Source organism: Etheostoma spectabile, chromosome 4, assembly GCF_008692095.1.
Source record: "Etheostoma spectabile isolate EspeVRDwgs_2016 chromosome 4, UIUC_Espe_1.0, whole genome shotgun sequence".
NCBI lineage: Eukaryota > Metazoa > Chordata > Actinopteri > Perciformes > Percidae > Etheostoma > Etheostoma spectabile.
In genome coordinates this window covers 19440392-19462488 of record NC_045736.1, presented here as the reverse complement: position 1 = coordinate 19462488, position 22097 = coordinate 19440392, and the positions used below count along the sequence as shown (strand labels likewise).

The window sequence follows — 22097 nt, the reverse complement described above, 5'->3', positions numbered from 1 at the left end:
TGATTAAAAGTGTCTTTCTATTTTGGCTTTAATACACATAAATGTTACCATACTTGCTTTTCTTGTGTATTTTGAACATTTTTAGTAGATAATTGAAAATGCACTAGGTGCTGTTTAATCTGTGCAGGGCTATTGTAAAATCATAGCGTATGATCACAAATTGCAAAGGAGAATTAAACAACTTATTAAATGTCAGTAACTAATGATTAAATCAAATGTATCAGGTACATTTGATTTAATCATTAGTTACTGACATTTGTAAAGTATGAAAACTAAAAACCATAGGACATGCAATGTCAATATTTAATTCTAACAGTACATAAATACATAAAATATACAAGACCCTTTATGTGAAATTACCAAACATACTTTCACCTGTGACTGCTAGAGTATATTCATTATTTTATTCCAGTTTAATATTTATAAAAGTTTTAATCCACAAAACTACTTAATGTTACTACTATCACCTCTCAAACTACAGCAGAAACTAAGTCAACCACAAGAAATTGAACCTCTAACTACCAAGTGCCAAAAGATTGTCCATCCTTCCAGCAGAAGAAGCTGAACCAAAAATGATTTTCTGGCATTTTTACAATCAGAACACATTTGAGAACTTTGGATGTGGTCAACGCTCTGGTTTCCACATCCAGATGAAATGGCACCAAATACGCCGCTCTACACAACAGGTCTTCCTTCTGGAGGCTCTATACACCAGGTCTTCCTTCTGGAGGCTCTATACACCTTGTCTTCCTTCTGGAGGCTCTATACACCTCGTCTTCCTTCTGGAGGCTCTATACACCAGGTCTTCCTTCTGGAGGCTCTATACACCAGGTCTTCCTTCTGGAGGCTCTGCTCATTCAGTTTTCAGTGTGGATACCTTTGTAGTTCCAGTAAAAGACAAACATGTAGTTAAGGCACGGTAGATCACAATTAATTATATTAATATATGAGCTAATTTATGAGACACACACTAAATTATTTATTTAAATTAATAATACCTGCTTGTCTCTAAAAAACTGATCTTCCTCAAAGTGTGAACAGCAGACGTGACTTTTCGTGGTTCCATTTGCTGGTCTCTCTCTCCTCATGTTCACCAACCATTGCTTCAGCCTGGCCTCATCAAAAGGAAGTCTGTTAGGACAGAAATTCATGTTGTGCATTTAGAACTCACATCCCAAAAGGTGTACATACTATCAATTTACACTAACAAGGCACCACATCTGCTGTATGCATCTGTAATGAAAATGATTGAAATGTATATTTAATAGATTAATATAATGTCATACCCCAACGAATCGTAAAATAATGTCTAATTGTTTCATGTGCGCCATTTTATCGCTAACAATCTGACCCACTCCCCCACCCGGAGACCTCCGTCTCCAAGTCAACGCGCTCCCTCCCGCAGCTTAGTCCGTGTGGTGATGGTGATGCTGGGTGGGTGCTGCCGCGGCGAGGGGGACAGGGTGCCTGTAACCTCTCGCCCAGAAAGATCCGCAGCCCCGACTGGGGTGGGGTGTGCAGGCCTCGCCATGGCCGTCTTTCGCCCGCCTCCGGGTAACGTTGCCCAGACTTTCGGAATACATATATTTGACTCAAAAGCAGGTCTACGTTTGACGTACAAATCCGCCACACAAAGATATGAGGGGTTATGTCTGAATCACACGCTGTTCCACGCTGATCTTACCCCGTGCTAACAGGGTTTATGAATTTGCAATATAATGTTAGCTACATCAGGCTTTGATTTTAAGCTAACGTTACCATTACATGCGCATCGATTAGCACTCATACCACCTATTACAGATCAACAGATCACAGGCGAGATCGGTGCATACCTTCTGTATTCGACTGTAACATTAAATATATTTTAATACGTTTATACATAGACTGCATGCGTTTATACGGTCTGCATAGCCTTATTAGTTAGCCCGCTAGCTTGCTTAGCAAGGTGCAATCTAGAAGCTAGCTAACTGATATTAATTGAGATGCTAACGTTGGCTAACGAAAAACTGTATTAAAACAAAATATAATTTTACTTACCGGAAAAACTGAACTGCCGATTCCTTTGAGTGTCTTGCCGTGCAACCGACCGCTGAACAAGATATTATTATCCGACCAAAATGTCACAGCCACAGCGATGAAACAGTCAACCCCCAAAATGAAGTTCAGGTGCCGTGGACAAGCTTTGCTAACACTCTGTCATGATTGACAGGCCGAGAACTGTCAATCACATCATAGCCACGCCCTAAAACACCCCCGGCTTTATCGCCGATTTTAAAATCAACGAGACCGTAATTTCAAAAATGAACATCATTCTGTATTGCAGAATACTTAGAACTAGCGATCGAGACCATAAACTCATTATGAAGCTGTTTACTGAGGTAATAAATCAAGTGAGAAGTGGCTCATTTCGCCATAGACTTCTATTGAAACCAACCTCTTTTGCAACCACGCGTGTCGCCCTCTGCAGGAATTCAGATAGAATGCAGGTTTAAGTTACTTCCGCAGTGGTTGCACTTTTCGAAACCGGATGCTCTGTCCACTTATATTAACGGTCTATGGTTAGGATACATTTAATTAGGATGGTGACTTTAGAAAAAAATGAGGGGGATGAGGATTATGTTGAATTACATGGGATGAGTGGTTTTAAGACAGGTCACATTGCCTTGGTGTAAACTGAGAGGGTTGTTAGAGTGAAATGGTCCTGTGAGGGTTGTTGCTTTACTTTTTGGATCATTAAGCTCATGGACATCAGCCAGGTTAGACCTCGAGAGAGGGAGCAATCACTTTGTGTTAAGATGCTGTGCAGAATAACTATACGTAGAATAGCCGGTGAGAGTGTGCCTCTGGACATGCTCTATCAGTCAGTGAAGGGCCTAATTTACTCATATCACATGCCCCCTTATTCCTTTAAAACGTGCTGCACCTTTCAGAAACATGTTTCTAAATGGAAAAATAAGTTTCACTGGGACTGCTTTACTAACTGCTTTTTCCAATACAGCTGTGATGCATTGATGTGCATGTGTGTGTGTGTGTGAGTGTGCGTGTGGTTGCTTGTATCTACATGTAATAGAGATCCTTGAGACCATTCCTATTCATATGTGTCGTGCCTCCATCTGGATCCTGCCCTCTGAACACATGTCAGGTAAGTCAGGGCCGAGTAACAGAATATAGGCACAGATGATGAGCTGTTTCATAGAGCTAACCTGTCATTTATCTGATTTGCCATACCAGGTCAATGGACTGAAACAGTGGGGTTATACACACACAGGTTTCCTGATGGTGCTCAAAGAGTAATAAACAGGCTGCCACATGTATTAAGTTACATGTGGAGCTTCTTAACATTTCCTATTCATGTTTAAAATTAGAAGAATAATACCCAACTAACATTAGACCTCTTGGTCTAATTTTTGCTTGCAACACAAGGATGGCTGCTGATGTGAGAAGTGTTTTGATTGATAAGTAATGAAAACCAGGTGAACATCCATCAGGCAGTCTGGTCCCGACGTAAGGTCACCAGAGGTTGGAAAGAGAGGTCACTCTACCTTGAGGGGCTGATGGGGGGCAGCATGGGCTGAAACTTCAAGAGTCGGTTTTCAATTCAGCCATAGCTCAGTGTCACAAGGATATATGAACAGCCTACTGCCTCTCCAAAAGATGAAACTCCTAATCCATCTTTCCAGTCAAAGCTCAAAGGAGTCAAAGATAGCTCATGTCTTCAAATATCAAACATTACCACGACTCTCTCCCGTTCCCCTATCCATCACACCTAATCACGCCCTTGTAGCCTGTAGATTTGAGCTTCAGCACATCTTTCCATCCATAGTCAAATATAAATTAAAGAAAGTAATGCATGAATGTGTACGAGGCATGTATTGTTACTCCAGTTTGCATTATTGCTCTTATGTTAACCCCAGGAAATTTTCCCTTAGTGGGTGTGCTACATTAAATGTGCTCAATTCTATCTGTTTTACTGTGACTGTGTGAAGACAGAGAAAGAGCAGTGAGAAAAAAAAACAGACAAAGACACTAACAGACATCATGAGATACAGGAAAGTGAGAGAGCAAAAATTCAGGAGAACTCAATCTCACTGATGGATAGCCCCATCTTGGAAACTCAAACATGTGAACCAGATGGTGGGCAGGCTCAGAAACAAGACTGCTGATGAATGGAATGACAGTGAGGTTCACATTTATACTAAAGCACTTCTTCTTATTCAAGTAGTTGATGAACAGTTGCAAAGTCTTGGCGATGAATCGGACATTACTGTAACATTGATCAAATGCTTTGGTCTTTGAATATGAAGAGGCCCTTTGGCATCACTTTAGTCCTCTGCAATTCCTGTCCTCTGACAGTTTTCAGTTAAATCAATTGACCAATTAGTCTAAGAAACCCTCCAACCAGCCAAGAACAGTGGTGGAATAACTACTGAGATATTTTACCTAAGTAAAAGAAGCAATACCACAGTGTAAGCACAAAAGCATTAGCAGTGAAATGTACGTAAAGTACCAAGAGTAAAAGCAGTGTCAGAATGTCTCATTTCAGAATAATGTTTTTTGTACTATAATTATTGTATGCATTAATGGTTATTAATGCATCCAATAATTAATATAATGTCACTTGTTTAAGGCGGTGCTTATTTTAATTATTATAATTATTGGTAGATTGTAAATTTATTCTTGGGGATAATGTCATATCTTAACCTATAATAATATCTAAAGATGTAACAGTTAATCATATTTTGTATTATCATTCTGACTCTGTATAGTGACTAATAACTAAAGTTATCAGATAAATGCAAAAAAAAGTAAAAATGTTGCCTCTGAAATATAGTGGGATAAAGTAGCATTAGATGGACCTCAAAATTGTACTTTGAGTACAGTAGCCTACTGTACTGAAACGGCTGCATTGGTTGTAGAAGCAAACAAAAGAAAATAGTTTTTATCCCAGTTTGATGAAGAGTCATTATAAGTGCCATGGGCTTTTGGCACCAAAGTGAAACAGAAATTTCCAAACAAGAGAGCTAAACATGGGCATTGATTAATCAACAGTAAATACACAGGGTCTTCAGTATCTAGTCTCTAAGGACTTAATGATTGTAGGAGCTATGCAGAGGGGGAGGGCAGTCAGGAAAGAAAGACTTGTTGTCAGGGTATTTGTGATGATCATACCGAGCTATACTGGTACCAACTAGAGGAGGAATTTATCATCATGCATGATTCTAACACACATGTAATGTCAACCTTACTTTACATTTATTATGTTGGGATAGTTTCACAGCATTATGACTCCTCTTCTAAAACATACCCTTTTACATATTTTAAAACAAATGGTCCGGCATGTATCCCACATGTGACTGGGATGTTGTGGAAATTCCAGGTCATGAGAGAACTGGAGCCACAAAAGTAGGAAAACAGAGAAAAGATTTCAAGCAATTTCAAGCTGTAGAGACAGAGATTTCAGTGCATGAGCTTTCTCACATTGTGATAAAGAATATGCAGAATTGTATCAAAGCGTGAGACAGGGCATTTTTAGTGAATTCCTGATGCATTTTACAGAGAGAGGGCTGTACTCTGCCCGGACTCCTGCCTTCTAAAAAGCAGATACTGCTTCAGGGCTCATAGTAGGTCTGAGTCTGCATGTCTGTGTGGGATGTGGAGGATGTGGGGTGAGGGGGTAGGAGGGGGAACAGGAGACTGTACACACTGCAAAGAAATTAGACAGGTTGTCAGCTGAGTGTGCAGCAGGGCATTGGCGGCCAGCCCCCCTCCGGGATCTGGAGGAGAGGGGTGCAGGAACGGAGGAGTGTGCAAGCCGTGCACATAAGGTTGAGACACGGTTTCCTGTGTGTATTTCCTGTGTGTTTAATGTGGAGCTCGGGGCCAGGGCCTGTTTCCTGTGTGTGATGGGTGCCAGGCCCAGGACCCCGACACAAAGACAACACACCATGATAGTCCACCAATGTCAGTAACAGGCCAGGCAGCCGGTACACACATCAGGACAGTTTCACAGGCTTCCATATACAGACTCAGAGCCCTAATGTTTACAAAAGGTCGCTCTTCAGAAGCAGAGCTTTCTTTGTTGAACTTTGTCAAACTTTGTTGAATTGTTTATGGGCAGAACTCTGCCTGGATGGCTCAATACAGCAAAGTGTGCTACTTTACATAAAAACTCTGAGTTGTGGAATTACAATATGACAGTTATAGGATGAGGCTGACGTTAATCTTTATTTATTCAACATTTTTATTACCGCAAACAAATACCATAAAAAGACCAAAACCTAACCTATGTGTTAGTCCTTCTCTTGAGACTTTTCGACTTTCATACTTTTATGTTTGTGACAGCCCATTTTACTCTACTGAAGACGTTAATCTTTAAAAACAGGAAGTAGTACGTTTTTTTGGGACTATTTTTATTTTGTTTATATTTTTTTTTCTTGGGGGGGGGGACATTTTGAGCCTTTAATTCCACAGGACAAATGAAGACATGAAAGGGAAATGACATGCAGCAAAGGGCCACAGGTTAGAATTGAACCTGCAGCCACTGCATCGAGGAGTAAACCTCCACAAATATGTGCCTGCTCTACCAACTGAGCTAACCCAGCAAAATGTTTGGGACTGTTTTAAGCAGATTAACACACATTTGGTGCAATTAGTGAGTATTTACAGCAACAGGATGGTGAAATGGGATTGACTACAGTGCCCACGTCAATTCTGATGAAGGAACATGTCCCCAGTGGAGTGGTGTAACTCTGATGTGTCTTCAATAGTTTTTAAACAACAATGGGTGTTCCATGTTCACAGGCTAGCTGCTGACTTTGTCTGTCTGCTGTTTGTTGCTGAGCAAGTAGTGTACAGTGAGGTTTTTAGAGCTAATTCACTGAAAACAGCTGCCTGCTGCGGCTTAACACAACAGTGATGAAAGCGGTTAGAGTTAACTGAAACGAAAGTGCCGCACAGCTACACAATGAGCTGAAAGATGCTAAAAGGTGATAATTCTCTATGGGTTCATTACTACAAGTAACTTAACATACAAGTAGTCATGTGTTGTTATAAGAATATTGATTATAGCCTCTTTCAGGCTGGACAAACTGTGTGTTTGAGCTTGTTTGAGGTGTGTGTTTGGACATGTGGTAGAGTGTGTGTGGAGGTCAAGCCAGAAGCTCTGACAAAGTGACAAAACCTCACTCACGAAAACAGAGCATGTTTGCCCAGTAAGAGTAGCCTAAAACACACAACTAACACAAACAAAGACCCTGAGCATTTGGCAGGACAGACAGAGGGAAACGAGAGGATGGAGAAACCAGAGAGAGGGAGAGGAAGTGGAAGGAAGGGATATAGTGAACATGACAGAAGCTGTTAATTTACCTCAGACAAGCACAGACACACACACTAAAACTGTGACGCATTTAATGACTCTTCATGGAATTCTTCACTTTGCATGTCGAAGTGAGGGTGATCTGCGCATGCACATACAGGACTGTCCCGTATTTATGGTTGTGACTGTGTAATTACTGGCTTTGCTTCATGCCTCAGGGCAAATTCATAAAGATTAATACACAATTGAAGACAGATGCAACAAACACAAGCTAAAATGCACAATTAGGAACACAGTGATTTATGGGTGTATGCAGTGGTCAACCAAGAACCAAGTCTATCATACACACACAGACCAGACTGCATCCAAAGGGGAGGGCTTCAAGACGGAAAGATGATGCCAGTCCTCTGTCATCACATGGCAATGAACTGCAGTGAGAAATAAACACAGGGAAGCAGCCTTAGACCATTCATCGATACTGTAAAATAACGCCTTCAAACCCAGACTGAATTTCACAAAAACATTAAGCTGAGTTGGCAATGTGATGCTGTAATCCACGACTTGCCCTTTATTGCTTCACTTTTTGCAGTGTCACGTGTAGTAGTGTATAAAGTGAATATTGATAGTGAGAGAGGGTGTTGTTTGGAAAAGAATACTGTGAGTCCCCTCAACTCAGTGTAAGTGTGCGTGCGTGCGTGCGTGCGTGCGTGTGTGCGTGCGTGCGTGAGTGCATGCGTGTGTGCGTCCAAAGGGCTGAAAGGATTATAGGGGGAAGTCTATGTGATTATGTACAAAAAAGACCAGGCTGGGGTCTATTCAAAAGGCTCTTGAGGATAGAAAAGACCTCTCACTCTCATTATGAGGAATCCCCAAAGCCTTCTTTAATTTTCTTCAACATGTGTCTTTGTGTGCTATTTACTGCAGAAATAATTTATGAGAGGAATGAAAGGAGCAAATCTTGATGGGTGTGTGTATTATTAATCTGTGTAAGAAAAATGAATATCTATTCATCTTCTTTCACAAAATGTATGAAAGTGCCACTGTTGCTTAGTTACCAGCTGTGCATGTTTGACAACTGAAGAATAAATGATGAATCAATAATTCCTTAAAATCTAGACTGAAAACATTAGGATGGGCAGGCACAGGGAAGCTGTAATCCACGACTTGCCCATTATTGCTCCACTTTTTGCAGTGTAACGAACTGACAGGTCTGAACATGCTGGCAGAAACTCTAGGCAAAAGCCAAGGGCGGAAAATTTATGACATTAAAAGCTCTTAATGTGTGGTTTAACAGTGGACAATGTCACCCATGTATAAGATGAGACAGTTATTGTATATTCAAAACAATTATAAGCGCTTCATTTTGATCACTTTAAATTCTGTGATGAAATTTGCTTTTGGCCAAATGGTGAGACAACAACACACTCATCCTCAGCTGCTCCCAGAGATTTCTGTTTCTGTTCTAAACAAAAGGTCACGGAGACTTGGCTTTACTGTTGCCTTGTTGTAGAACAAAACCTTGTCATTCTACTTTATGCATCTAAATCCTCTGAGTAAACTGAACTTTGACATTTTCACCTGGATTCTCAGCTTGTTGTTTTCCTCATGTTATGTGATATGTGGATATTTTTCTGGCTGAATCTGTGCTGCTCTCTGGGGATGATGTAGTTTAATGACATGTTGTGAGCATGTTACGTATTCAGTTCAGTCTTCTCAGTTTGATACGCCTTCAGAATATTCCTCTAGCCAGTTTTATTAAAGAGTAACGCTACAGACAACCAATGTGTGTATGTCTGCAGCCACATTAATTGGCTGTATAAACAAACAGGACAATCGTCTAGTTAAAGGCAAAGTTGATTTCCATTCCAGTTGTGATGACATTAATCTCATTAAAAAAAAGAAACACTTCACTTTCCTAAAGTCCTAAACTACACAGTTTTTTGTTATACTGCATGACTAGAAGTGAAAGAAACTGTTGTTGTCCTGTGGTTCCCTCTACTGGTGGTTCTATTGTACCCTTTATTTATTTTAATCATTATTTGTGTACATCAAGTCAAGTCAACTTTTTTCTGTTTTTAAAGATTTTTTTGGTCATTTTAGGCCTTAATTTCCACAGGACAGGGAAGAGAGAGAGAGAGGGAACGACATGCAGCAAAATGCCACTGGTCAGAGTCGAACCTCCAACCGCTGCTTTGAGTAAACATTTATATCTGCGCATCTGCTCTACCAACGGAGTTAACCCAGCCACAGGTCTAGTCAACTTTATTGTCAATTCTGCAATGTGTGGAAGACATACAGAGCAATTCGTTTCACTCTGACTCACTGTGCAATAAAGACACATAAAAAATAAGTAATGTATACAATTAAAATGCACATGCAAGTCAAATCATTGCAATCCACACATCAGACACAGTGACTTCCTCAAAAATGGACAAAGGAGAGGTAAATTGATCTTAACCAACGCTCCAGGCGGTTTCTGCAGGAACTGCTGATGTAAAATAATTTGTACTTCTACCTTGAAACACTAGAGGATCTCAGAGAGTTGTTGTGTTTATCCATTGGCTCTAACCCAGTTGCATTGACATGAGACAGATGGGTTTCTAAGAAACTCCCTAAATGTTTGTTTGGGACACAGTGTGAGGATTTTCTTAGTCATGTGTCTGAAAACCAAAGAAGGAATTATACATTCACTGCACACACCCCTTAAGCTTAACCTCAACATTTCCCACCTGTGACTATCAACTTTCCTTTCATGTTCCTCACTTAGTATAAGCTATTTGGCTTCAAGTTGCCCATATCTACGATGTTCATTCACTAAATATTTTCTAAAATTTTACTTTTGTTGTATTGTTTACCACATCTACAGTCAACATTGTTTTATTTAAAGCTATATTGCTTAGTTTCTGTTGCCCCCATGAGGAATTCTAAGTAATGGCAACACCACTGGTGTTGCATCCACATGATACAAGCCTTCCGTGACTGAGCAGGTGCCCCCTCCCCTCCTCCACAAAGTTACTTGTTGCCAAAGAGAACACGGACATTAAAAAAAACCCGATGGACTCTTCAGAAGAGGTAATTATCTTCACTCGCGAGTTTCTGCGTGCAAAAGTCGCCAGACGACAGATTGTTCTAAACATAGCCATACTGAGAAATACAGAGAGAGTTGTGTGAAGCTGATAGTCTTCTTTAGCTTTGCATCAACTCATTTGGCAATGGCTTGAATGTAACTGACTCTCTGGGCTAAAGCTTTAAGAATGATACAGAGAATAATACAAGTTGCAAGAAGGTACTTCTGAAAAGTGTCTATTGTCTTCATACAGTACAATGACAGAATATAATATTTGATGAATAACTTTTTAAACTCTGGAACATTAGCCATCACTATTATCCAGGACTTTCTATGACTGAACAAAGGCATTTTTTTCTTATTAAATAGTGTGTCATCAACAAATATACAGAGTGGAAAAGGGCAATAACATGAAGTTAGGGTCACAACTAGATTTGAACCTTATAACTTCCAGAGGTCTCAGCTGGTTAGCTGGCCAACCAGCTGTTCCCATCCAAGAAATAGTCAGACAAATAACCACCTGTAAAGGACAAATGTTCTTTTTATGCTTATTGGTCGAATCAAACAAATGAGATATATGTAAATTAGTGAGTTAAACTGTAGATTTGCTGAAAGGTGGATTTTGTTACTTTTCAATAGAGCCGGGCTAGCTGTTTACCCCTGTCTCCAGTCTTTGTGCTAAGTTAAGCTAATTAGCTGCTGACTGTAGCTTTATATTAACCATACATACATGAGAGCATCATTGATCTTTTTATCTAACTCTCAGCAAGAAGTTACTGTCACTAACTTGATACTGAAAGACCCACTGGTCTGGTTTAGCGCTGTATAAATAAAATTGAATTGAATTGAACTGGTAGGTTGTAAAATTAAGGGATGTGGCTGTAAGTGTATAGTCAACAGTCTACTGTAAGTGTAGATAATACGTTCATCTTTCATCTGAAAGACTCTAGAAGAGGCATCTTCACACACACACACACACACACACACACACACACACACACACACACACACACACACACACACACAGACAACTCATGTAAGCAAAGCAACACAGCTCACCACTGTGGTATTTGCTAGTCAACACTGACTTTAAAGCCTCTGAACCCTGTTGTTATAGAGAGTTATGGAATGGCTTTAAAGGTAAAGTGGTATTGTTTGAAAAAGCTAAAGTAAAGTAAAAGCAGGACCACACCCAAAATGTGAAGGTATGCGATTCCCGAAAGAACAGAATTAAACGATGCACATGTTTATCTGTCATTATTGTTATACGTATTCACGTTATACGTATTCACCAAAATGTGAAAATAATTTGAAGGCTCAGTTATAAAGAGATTAAAGAGGAAAGGGAAGGTTGGTTATTGAACTTCTTTTTCTTATATTACAGTAAGGATGTGTGGATTTGTCTAATCCTGAGGTAGGACCTTCAAATCTTTTACTGTAAAATGTGTCAGATCTTCCAGCCAAGGGCCACAATGCTAAACTGGTGAATCATCAAAGACGGTGCCATTGTCTGCATCAGTTTGTTCAGACATGTTACTCTGTTATTAGAAACTCAGTATTAACATCAGCTGCAGCTTTCTGTCTGCCCCTTAAAGGTTGATGAGGACACATCACAGAGCTGGGAAAGTCAAGTTGTTACAGTAAATGAGCTGTGGCCAGGGACAAATATCTTAATCTCACAGATATCTAGCTTGTGAGCACACTGTGGCGTTTTGTAAACAAATTATTTATTAAAACACAAAAGAGAGCTCTATTATCAATTTGTAGTTTCTGTTGCAAAACACAGAGAAAAGAAAGGAGGACTGAGGGGGATTGCTTTTAGTGTACAATTTAGAAACAAAACAACAACAAAATATTTCATCCCTCTTCATCCCCCTCTCCTCTTTTCCTATATTTGTTTCCTCCCTACTATATGTATATATATATATATATATATATATATATATATATATATATATATTTTAGGATATGTGAAATAAAACAACAGGGTAAGTACAGAAATATAATAAAATAAAATAAACTTGTATAGTTCAACATAAAGATGACCGTTGAAGTTGACTGAATGCACTGAATACATTTCACTTTACAACCTCAGATCCTTAACTAAATAGTTGAGTAAAGTTAGGAATACGTGAGAAAGCTTAATTGCAAGCAATACTGTTGCATACACAACCTTGCTTAAGTAAGAGTAACCAATTGTTTCATCAAAATGTATTTGTGTATGAAAAATGAGCAGTAGAGGTCCTTCAGTTAGGCTGTTTAATGAATCTGAACTGTGAACTCACTGTCAATTTCTAGTCAAATAGATTTCCTTCCCTAGGTAAATTCATCCCTACCTTACAATATGGGCTGATTATGTTGCTCTTCTCAGCCTGGGTCTCACTGGCTTCAGTGTCAGAAGCAACCATGACACCCTGCTCTGTCCCAACATCACTTTTCCCGCTGCCAGAGTCACCAATCTGATGACGAGAAGAACTTCTCACCTCTGTCTGAGTTGTAGATAGGGGTGGGCTTTTCAGGTTTTCTGGAACAACGACCTCATCCTCCAGGCAGGCTGTTGGAGAACAGCTGATGGAATGTGAAGATGGGGCGTTTCCAGTATGTTCTGCTGGAAATTCCTCATCCTCTGATACATAATCAACTATCTCCAGAGGGGGGGAGTTCTGCTTACTGGAGGGCTTTGAGCCGATGCTGGATGTGTCTTGTGGAGATGAGCAGAGTCCAGATGACACTTTATTGGGTGACAACGTGACGGTCTCGTCCATTTGTTCATCTGACACCGGGTGGACCTTCTTCTTCAGTAGTTTACTAAAGCAGCTCCACCACGGTGACTTCTTCTAATGGACTTTGATGGTATGTTCATCTGTCAGTTGGTCCTCTTTACTCTCACAATCTGAATGTTTCTGTGTCATAACTGTCTCCTCCCAGCAAGCTTTTGGAAATACGCCGACTAAGTCCGAAGGTTTCTCATCTGTCCTGACAGGATCACAAGACGTCTGTGTACTGACAGTGAAACCGGTCACACAGACAACTTTGTTGTTTTCCTGGGAGGGAATGAAGGGCCCCTCTCCAGGAAATGGAGATCCTGGTTTTGTTAGATTAGTGTTTATAAATCTTGAGTTGCTGCTGGCCGACCCAATGTCTGTGACCAAGTTGTCCTTCATCAATTTGTCCATGACAATCTCTGGTGTGACGTCTTTATCTGCCACATTCACCAGTTCCAGAAGGACAGAGGTCAGGTCTGATTCCTCAGCAGCCTTGTTGTCCTCACTGAAGTGTATTGAGGCAGTGTAAAATGCCTCTACAGGATAAGGAGAGACAGATTTTGAGACACTGCTTTCTAACTTGACAGCATCATCCAAATCCCGTCCTGTTGTCAGCTGGATTTTTTCGCTTGGTTTCGATCTGAAGAAGGTATTCCTCGCAGATTTCATCTTCTTAAAGATCTTGCTTTCAAAGAAATGTTTTGCCTCATTCTCCATGTTAAGTGGATCTAGAGGGCTTTGTTTGGCTTTTATATTCTGTTGGAAAAAGACATACAGTGGAAAAGTGTAAGATACAGGCACTACTAGTACTAGTGTTGCCGCAAAGCACCAGTGGAGCAATGTACATGTACAATATAATGTGAGCAAGGGAAGTACAATTTTACTCACTTCCTTTAAAAATAATAAATTATTTTTATGGCTTCATTTCTACCTTCTAATACTTTTCACAATTGATATAATCTCATGAGAATTGTTTTTGGGATTCTTGGAGTATTTAGATCCTAATCAAAATTTGTCTGCAACAAAACTAACTGAAAGCTTTCAGAGTTAAAGTACTATCAATGCAGAATGGCCCCCTGTCAGTGTTTTGTTATTATATTATTGGATCTTTATTATTATTGACTAACATGTAAGCTGCTTTTGCTGCGTAGCTCATGTTAACTGCCTCATGAACCTACGGGTGCTCAAATCTAATGCAATGCATCATACTTAAAAAAAACTGGTGTGTATGTTTTGTACGTAAAATCTGAAAAAATAACCGGTACTTGTAGTAGTTAGTTAACATTGTGCTGCAAAAATCCAAGATTTATTTCTTAAATTTAGTTGAAGTGGGTTAGAAGTAAAAAGCAGCCAAAACAACTCAAGTAAATAATGATTTATACCTCTTTCTGTTGAGACATCATAATTAATGCACAATATGTTCAACCATTAGAGTAACTGATGGCATTAAACATATTTTAGATGAACTGTGTTACATTTTATTGGCTGTTTATATACCAGCATGCATTCATTTATTTACACACACACACACACACACACACACACACACACACACACACACACACACACACACACACACACACACACACACACACACACACACACACCAAGGGGCAGAGGGAGTCCATGATCACAATCTCACTTGCAGACTTGAATATGTAAATAGAAAATACTCATACTGTCATTACTTCAGTAAAATAATCCCAAAACAAGACAACTGACAAAGTCTACAAATATTTAGCATGACACTTTACTTTGCTGAGTAAGAAAGCAGAAGTAGACCACTTTTTTTGTTTGTACTACTCTGCTGGGAGAGCTTCTCACCTTTTAAAGTGCTCAGCTGTCCCAAAAAGTCAAATGGGCACACACTCTCTCTCTCACACACACACACACACACATACACACACAAACACACAAACACACACAAAGATTTTATTTCCACTGTAACGTTTGCAAATGTTATTTTAAATCCTAAAAAACTAGTACATGTATTCTGTATTTGCATTATATTTTTATTCTCAAGCTGTCATATCAAGACTTTCTTACTGGCAATTTTTATGCAATTTGGTGTGTGTGGGACTGATAGGTTGGACACAGAAGAGCAGGTTGGTAACATAATATAAGGTGATTTGGTTTGAACTTATATGTACACAGGCATTATACCAGGAGAATACAATTTCCATTTCCAAAAGAAGACAACATAAAATGTCGTAATAATGTAGTTTAGAATAATAAACAAGAAAAAACATCAACATTTCTTGTACGATTTCTAAATATACTGTATATTCTTTGTTATGATTTACAAAGGCTGGTGTTTCAAATAAATTAAATACAATTCATTTATATAACATGTATTTTTCTTCCCTGTTTCTTTTGGAAAATTTCTTTTAAATTTTGCAATATTTTTCTAATATGTTCCAGAAATTACAGCTAAATGTCCTAATATGTTTCCTTTGTCTGATAAATGCAGGTTTCAGTCAAAGCTGTTCATTTAGTTCCACTTCCAAGGGCTTATCAATAACATTTGAATGCTTTGAATGTGTTCCCCCACCAATAATTCTTTTACTTCCCTATTATACAAGACATATCAGATTTACTACAAAAAGTAGGTGTACTTAATATTTTTTTCTAATAATAACCTTAACTTTAAAGGAGCAATACCACATTTGGCTTTCTTGCCAATAATTAGATGAGAAGATTGATCCAGTTAAGTGTTTGGCTAAGTATGAAGTTACTCCTGGACCCTGGCTAACTTAGCTTAGCATAAAGACTGGAAACAGGGAACCAGCTAGCCTGGTTCTGTCCAAAAGTAACAACATTGACCAACTAGCACCTCTAAAGCTAACTGATTAACAAGTTGTATCTCGTTTGTTTAATCCCTTAAAAAAGCAAAGTGTAAAAACAACAATCCACCGTTTTATCTGAGATTATGGATTAAATGTATACTTACGTGTTGACCTAAAGCCTGAGTCTACTGGACTGTATTTCAGACATTAATCCTGGCCCAGACACAGAATACCTACAGACCACTTTTGTGTAACAACTTTTGTGTGGCACATTATTGTGACTTTGAACAGTATAGCACTTAATTGGACTACCTGAATAAAGTGTGATGGACAGTTTGTGCATTGCACATTCAGACTCCCATAAACTTGTCTCATACACAATCACTGTGCCAACCTTTCAATTTTGAAATGATACATTACATTCCCTAACCCTGTGGTTGTAAAAGCTCAATATTTTGCTGCACACATACAGAAAGAAATCACCACCAAACCACTCTTATACTGTTTTCTTGGTAAATCTGTTAAACTTATAGAACATTTTCAATACATTCTTCTTGTCCAAGCATAAAATTTACTTTTTCTCTCCCGTTTCCCCTATCACCTCTGTAATGAAGGCAAAAGAGCAGGTCACTGTGCTATTTATCACCTGGACAGGTGGTATTTGGAGAGAAAGCTGCAGGCGAAAATGTTTTTTTGCAGGATAAAAACAAGAGCACGTAGCTGTTCGTCTGCCTCTCTCTTCTCCAACTCTGCCTAAAAGACTGAGGTGAGAAACACAGCCAGAAACACACTCTTCCTAAAGATAACTCCAAGCAAACACACACTAAGCTTTAGTTCTGTCTCCGAAGACATGAACGTAAGCCGATTTGTCACTTGTCACCAGTCCGCACTCAAACTTGTATACATAATCACAGAGAAAACACCAAATCCACCCACAAAATAGTATATTTATAAAGCTGAAAGGGAAAATTACTCCCTAAAAGAATAAACACTACACTTTTCTGTAATCTTTCCGTTCCCCCATGTTGTCACAATTCTTCAAATCCAGTTAAATCAGCTATATATGTAGAGCAACCAGTGATGGAGAAGAGAGAATAGGAGGATTAGTGTCAATCCCAAAAGAAAGCACAGAAGGAAGACATCACATGTCATCATTCAATCCCTTTGCATTCCTCTCTCCATCTTGAAAACAAGTCCTCTGAAACAGTGAGAAAATGTGATAAATCCATTAAAATACAGTATTTTCTGAATAACAAATAAAATTACATGTACTCACTTTTCTAAATAATTATAATGTAGACGGCAGAAGGAATTTCAAAGAATTTCATTTTGAAATCAAAGATATTGTCAAAGAGATGACAATTATAAATATCTGTGGGATATTGAGATATCAGCAATGCATTACAAAATCTGAGAAATACAGCCAAATGATGATTTCTTTTTTTTAAATATCCAACTCCAACCCATTCCCTCACTAAAAAAATGCTCACACCTGCTGAATGTTGATTGACAGCAGCTTGCAGATAGGGGGTTACTTTCCACTTATTGCACTCTATCTTTTTTTCTTATTTCTGCTTTGCTGGGTCCTACTGCTTGCCTCTCCACACTGAACCCTCGCATGAGAAGTGATAGTGCTGGCAGACAATGACAGAAATTGCTTACTGTTGGCCAAATAGTTTGTTGGTGATGTGATATCTTTTTACGGACATCTTCTCCTGCGTGGCTACACATCAATGAAATAAGATATGATACCCTAGAGATATAATTTATGTTTCTTCCACTTTTTTTCCGGTGGGTTTGTTGAGCGTGCCAGTTGTCCTTGTTTTTAACAAAACCCTACATTTAAATGCCGGTAGCAGTGGTAAAGCCATGGTCCCTTACCTATAACCACAGTCTCCACCTGCCTACTGAACAAATCCATCAAAACAGTTGGGATAACTATATTAAAGCAAAAATGCACCTACCGCACAAACTAGCCTTCCTAACCTTCAGACTGTTTGCTATTATATCCTGGCTATGATTTGCACAGAGGGATGTCATGACATATGTGAAGAAGATTTAATTGTGGGAAATCGTGTGCAAAGTGCAAATTGAAGCAGTTTAAACCACAAGACATCTTGTCTCTATTGTCCTTAGCCAACACAGGCCTAAAGAAAGCAGAGCCGGGAGTACACACATTCTAGTGCTGGAATGTTTTTTATTAGTGCAGCATGCTGATGGGTTCAGTTCTGTTGGTTCAAAAGATTGAAACTGCATGACACATCTGTCTTGCACTGATTTCTTTAGAGCTTTGCCTGCCCGTCTGCCTGCAATATTTTTAGGGACATTATTTAAAATTGGGAAAAAATTAAAGTTCTAAAAGGTAATACATGGCAGTACATCACAGAATATTGCAAAATGTTAAAAATAGCAAAAATATCTTATGACATAAGTATTGTGATAACATTGTATTGTGAGGCCTCTGGTGATCCTCATCCCTACTGTCTACTCTCTTTCTAAATGTACAAACTTTAATTTAGTGGCTTAGAAGCAATGGATGCACAAAAATAATACACCATCTATCTGAACAGCAAGTGTGTTGTCAAGGCAGTTTTTATCCTAAAATTGCGGGGATGAAACATGCATGATTGACAAAATGCATCACATTTATATTATATTATATTATATAAGAAAAATGTTCAGTTCCACCTCTGACAAGGAGGACATGGAGAACGTAAAGAAATACTAATGAAAGGTGGGAAGGTGTATGTGATTCCTGTGACTTCACTTACAGAAGTTTTGCGGCAAAATGAACATTTTCATAGGAAAACTAAATGCCACAGTAATCTAATTTCTAATGTGAGAGAGGCCAGAAGGTGCTCGGAAAACAGTCTGTATCAAAATCTAAGACAGAGCTCAATCTAAACCATATTTTCATTTATCTCCTATAATAAAAACACAGAAATATGTGACATTGGTGCAGACATCTTAACGACCAACACAACCTCATAGCACAATGGACAGACACACAGCAAAACCCACAAAGAGTGCAAAATTGTCAACAACACACAATATAAAACCCACTGCAGACCAACAATCACATTCAGGCACAGTCTGGCGTATAGCAGTTTGTCACTGTTAACCCGAATAAAATGCATAAATAAGAATTATACAATACTAAAATAGTACCACCATTAAGAGTAGAACAAGGTTGTGCAGATATTACTATGGTAACATTGAACAGCAAACTAATTAGAGGTAACAATGGGAAGTAGCCTAGTCTGTAAAGAATGGCGAGGAGTCTAATTTATGTTGATTTAATTTAGAGGTTGAGCCTCAGAGAGTTTTTTGGAAAGAAGATAATAGAATCAAGGAGTGTATGTTGACTTAGTCTGTCAGACGGATTCTCATCACAAACAGTAATTTCTATATAACGAAGAAAAGTTTTTGATAAAAAAGAATTCTACAGCCATGCTAGCAGCTTTAATTTAATGTTTAGCAGGTAGAATTTTTTATACACCATTAGTAAAGCACCAAATTAACAAATTAGGTGTTAAGCGAGGGGAAGTATTTCCATTGTAAAAAATAAAAAATAAAATGCAGATTTAATTATTATATAAAACAAGGAAATGTTTTGAGTAAATGTATATGCATACTAACCATACACTATGAAGCTAACAATGCAGCCATTTTTGGTATTTTCACTTCCAACCTCTAAGTTCCTGCTACTAAACCACGTGTGCTGACCGTAAATAAAGGCAATCTGCGTAAAATCATGTGACCCCGAGCGTCTTGTGTTTAACCTGAAAAAAAGTAGCGGAATTATTATTTTCGCGCCACATGGTTAAATTGGTTGTTTCATGGAGAAGCAGGGAGGGACAAGAAGCAAAGAGAATGAGGTGGGGAAAACAAGTAGAAAGGGAGAGCTTAGGACTCCCCTTCAGGCATCCGAACAAGTCTGGACTATTCTGCTGCTGCTTGTGTTCAGCTGGCAGCCTCGGGAATCAAAAACGGTGTTACTGTCTCCTACAGAGATGCAGCGTCCGGAGTTAAGTTATTAAGCAAACTTATACTGTACAGTGGATAGTCGTGGAGTGGGCTTTTTGAAGCAGTGACACTGGACAGCGGTGACTGGGAATACTACTGCACGGAGGGCTAAGGCTGGATATGCCACAGGTGGAAAGGTGAGGAGCGGCAGGCTGTGGCCCCGGTGCACGCTACAGAGATCCCCAGGTAAGATGAGGCAGAGGCGGAGAGATGAGGTCCTGCACTGGGCTCTGTGGCGGCCCTTGTGTCTGGAGTGCATTGGCTTAATAAAGATACTTGGATGGGAAAACCGGTGGTAGCCTACTCTGAGCTGGAGTTGTGCACAACTTGTTAGCTAAATTTCTGCGTTAATTCTACAGGATCGAGACATAACTTAATGATATGTCTGCGATACCATACATTAATTTACTCTGCCTGTAGCCTACATTTGGGCAAGCAATAAGTCATGTATGGAGAGCACTTATCTGAATTCTAGCCAATACACCACTCCTATTGCTTTCCCTGCAGCACAAGCCTTGGTTTTGAACAAGACCAAGCAGAACTTTATGAAAGTGTATGTATCAGATGATTCCTCTGGGTGATTAGAACCAAAATACTTGGCAATGGATTTTTAAATGAAACCCTGACATACCTAATTACACTCCTTTGCCCTTGGAAACACTCTGTGTCTGCATTAGTCTTTATTACAGGGGCACAAGAAAACTGGGGAGTGTACAGCCACGTTGACCTCAGCTGAACTCATTTAGTTATACAGGGCATTACTCCTGCTACACATCATGATGCAGCGCAGAGGAAGGGACTCTCACTCCTCCGCTTCCTCCTCTGTCTTTGTGTCTAGATTGGTTTCAATTGTCTGTTCCTGAGCACATCCATGTCTTTGCTGTGGTTTGGCTCATGCAACTGAAAGAAATCCCCTATTGACATGGCTTTTTAAATAATGTCTAGAAAAACATTTTAGCAGGACTGATTAGACTCTTCCTTTCTGCCTCACCCTTACATCCTACTTTCTCACTCAATCATTTTATCCACTGCATTGCTTCAGCCATACTTGGTTAAGTTTTAGGTGTGAGTGGAAGCGGATGGCTCTGGACTGATCCCAAGTGTGTCATCTATGGAGGACTGCTGCTGGTTACTGAGTGTTTGATGTGTTTATAAGGGGACCATTTCTGTTGTTCTCAAGAGAACATTACTTTCAGATAATTTTTTAAAGCTACATTTTAAATAATTTTATCAACAACAATGGACCTTTTTGAGGAAAACCTCTGCAGCCAGAACTATTTTGAGTGTGTGTTTTGATCGTTGGTGCTTAAATGACTCTTAACTATGTTGGATTAAACTAGCTACAGGCAAGGGGATTTTCATTTTTTGTCTCCATTCATTCATATCTTTGAATGAGATAACCCATTAATGAATGCAGTTATTTCCCAGAGTTAATCCATCTGGCTTTTGTTATTAGTAAAACAAAGGTTGTGAAATGAACTTGAAAACTGTGGATAAGATCAGTGCTTCTTCTGAAACTTGTTTCAACAAGGGGTCACAGAAGATTTTCAAAATACTTTTGTTTATTTTAGATTAAGAAACCGAATCCATCATTGGTGGACGTGTAAGATGCTGTACTTGACCTGAGGGTAGAGGTACAAGGTGACGAGATCAGTCTAGCCTGTTTTTGACTCCCAGACAGCCTCAGAGTAAGGCTCTTCTGTTCTTGGCACCAGCAGCTTTTGGCATCTTAAATACACAAAATCATGTTGTCTGAGCAAATTTGCAGGAGACTTTGGTAATTTTCTGTGACAGCCCGTCCTCTTTTGACCCCTCCATCCCCTTGTCCACTTGTGCCACTGTCTGTCCCTGATGACTGATGTTATGTGGAGGGAGCCTGGCTCTTACACAATCCTGCACTCTGTCACATTGCAGTGGCCTGTGGCCTGCTGCCCCCCTGGGAGAATGGCATCTCTACTAAACCACAACTCTGTGATCCTGCCTGAGCTGAGCTTTCAAAAAGCACAGCCCAGCCTCTGTACAGCTCTCAACAGAAGCTTTGGGATGAGTCCTAATCTCTTTTTCTTCCTGTCCCTGAAAAGTCCTTTCCTTGCCAATACCATTGCTTACTGGTTGTTTTTTTCACACTAAGACCACAC

At 39.3% G+C, this 22097-nt stretch overlaps 1 protein-coding gene and 2 long non-coding RNA genes across 3 annotated transcripts in view; 1 reads left to right on the top strand and 2 right to left on the bottom strand.

Moving 5' to 3' along the window:
* LOC116688438 (uncharacterized) overlaps positions 1-22097 on the bottom strand; it is a 466907-nt gene that overhangs the window by 350878 nt on the left and 93932 nt on the right. The gene's annotated exons all lie outside the window — the stretch shown is intronic.
* LOC116688429 (uncharacterized) lies at positions 290-2519 on the bottom strand. The gene is made up of 3 exons (XR_004331769.1): positions 2038-2519; positions 999-1131; positions 290-877 (listed from the first exon to the last, which is right to left on the bottom strand). It is a non-coding gene; the product is annotated as an uncharacterized LOC116688429 (long non-coding RNA).
* col7a1 (collagen, type VII, alpha 1) overlaps positions 19748-22097 on the top strand; it is a 70733-nt gene continuing 68383 nt past the window's right edge. Inside the window, exon 1 of the mRNA XM_032514472.1 lies at positions 19748-20145. The gene's annotated coding sequence lies outside the window, so the exon portion shown is untranslated. The remainder of the gene's footprint in view (positions 20146-22097) is intronic.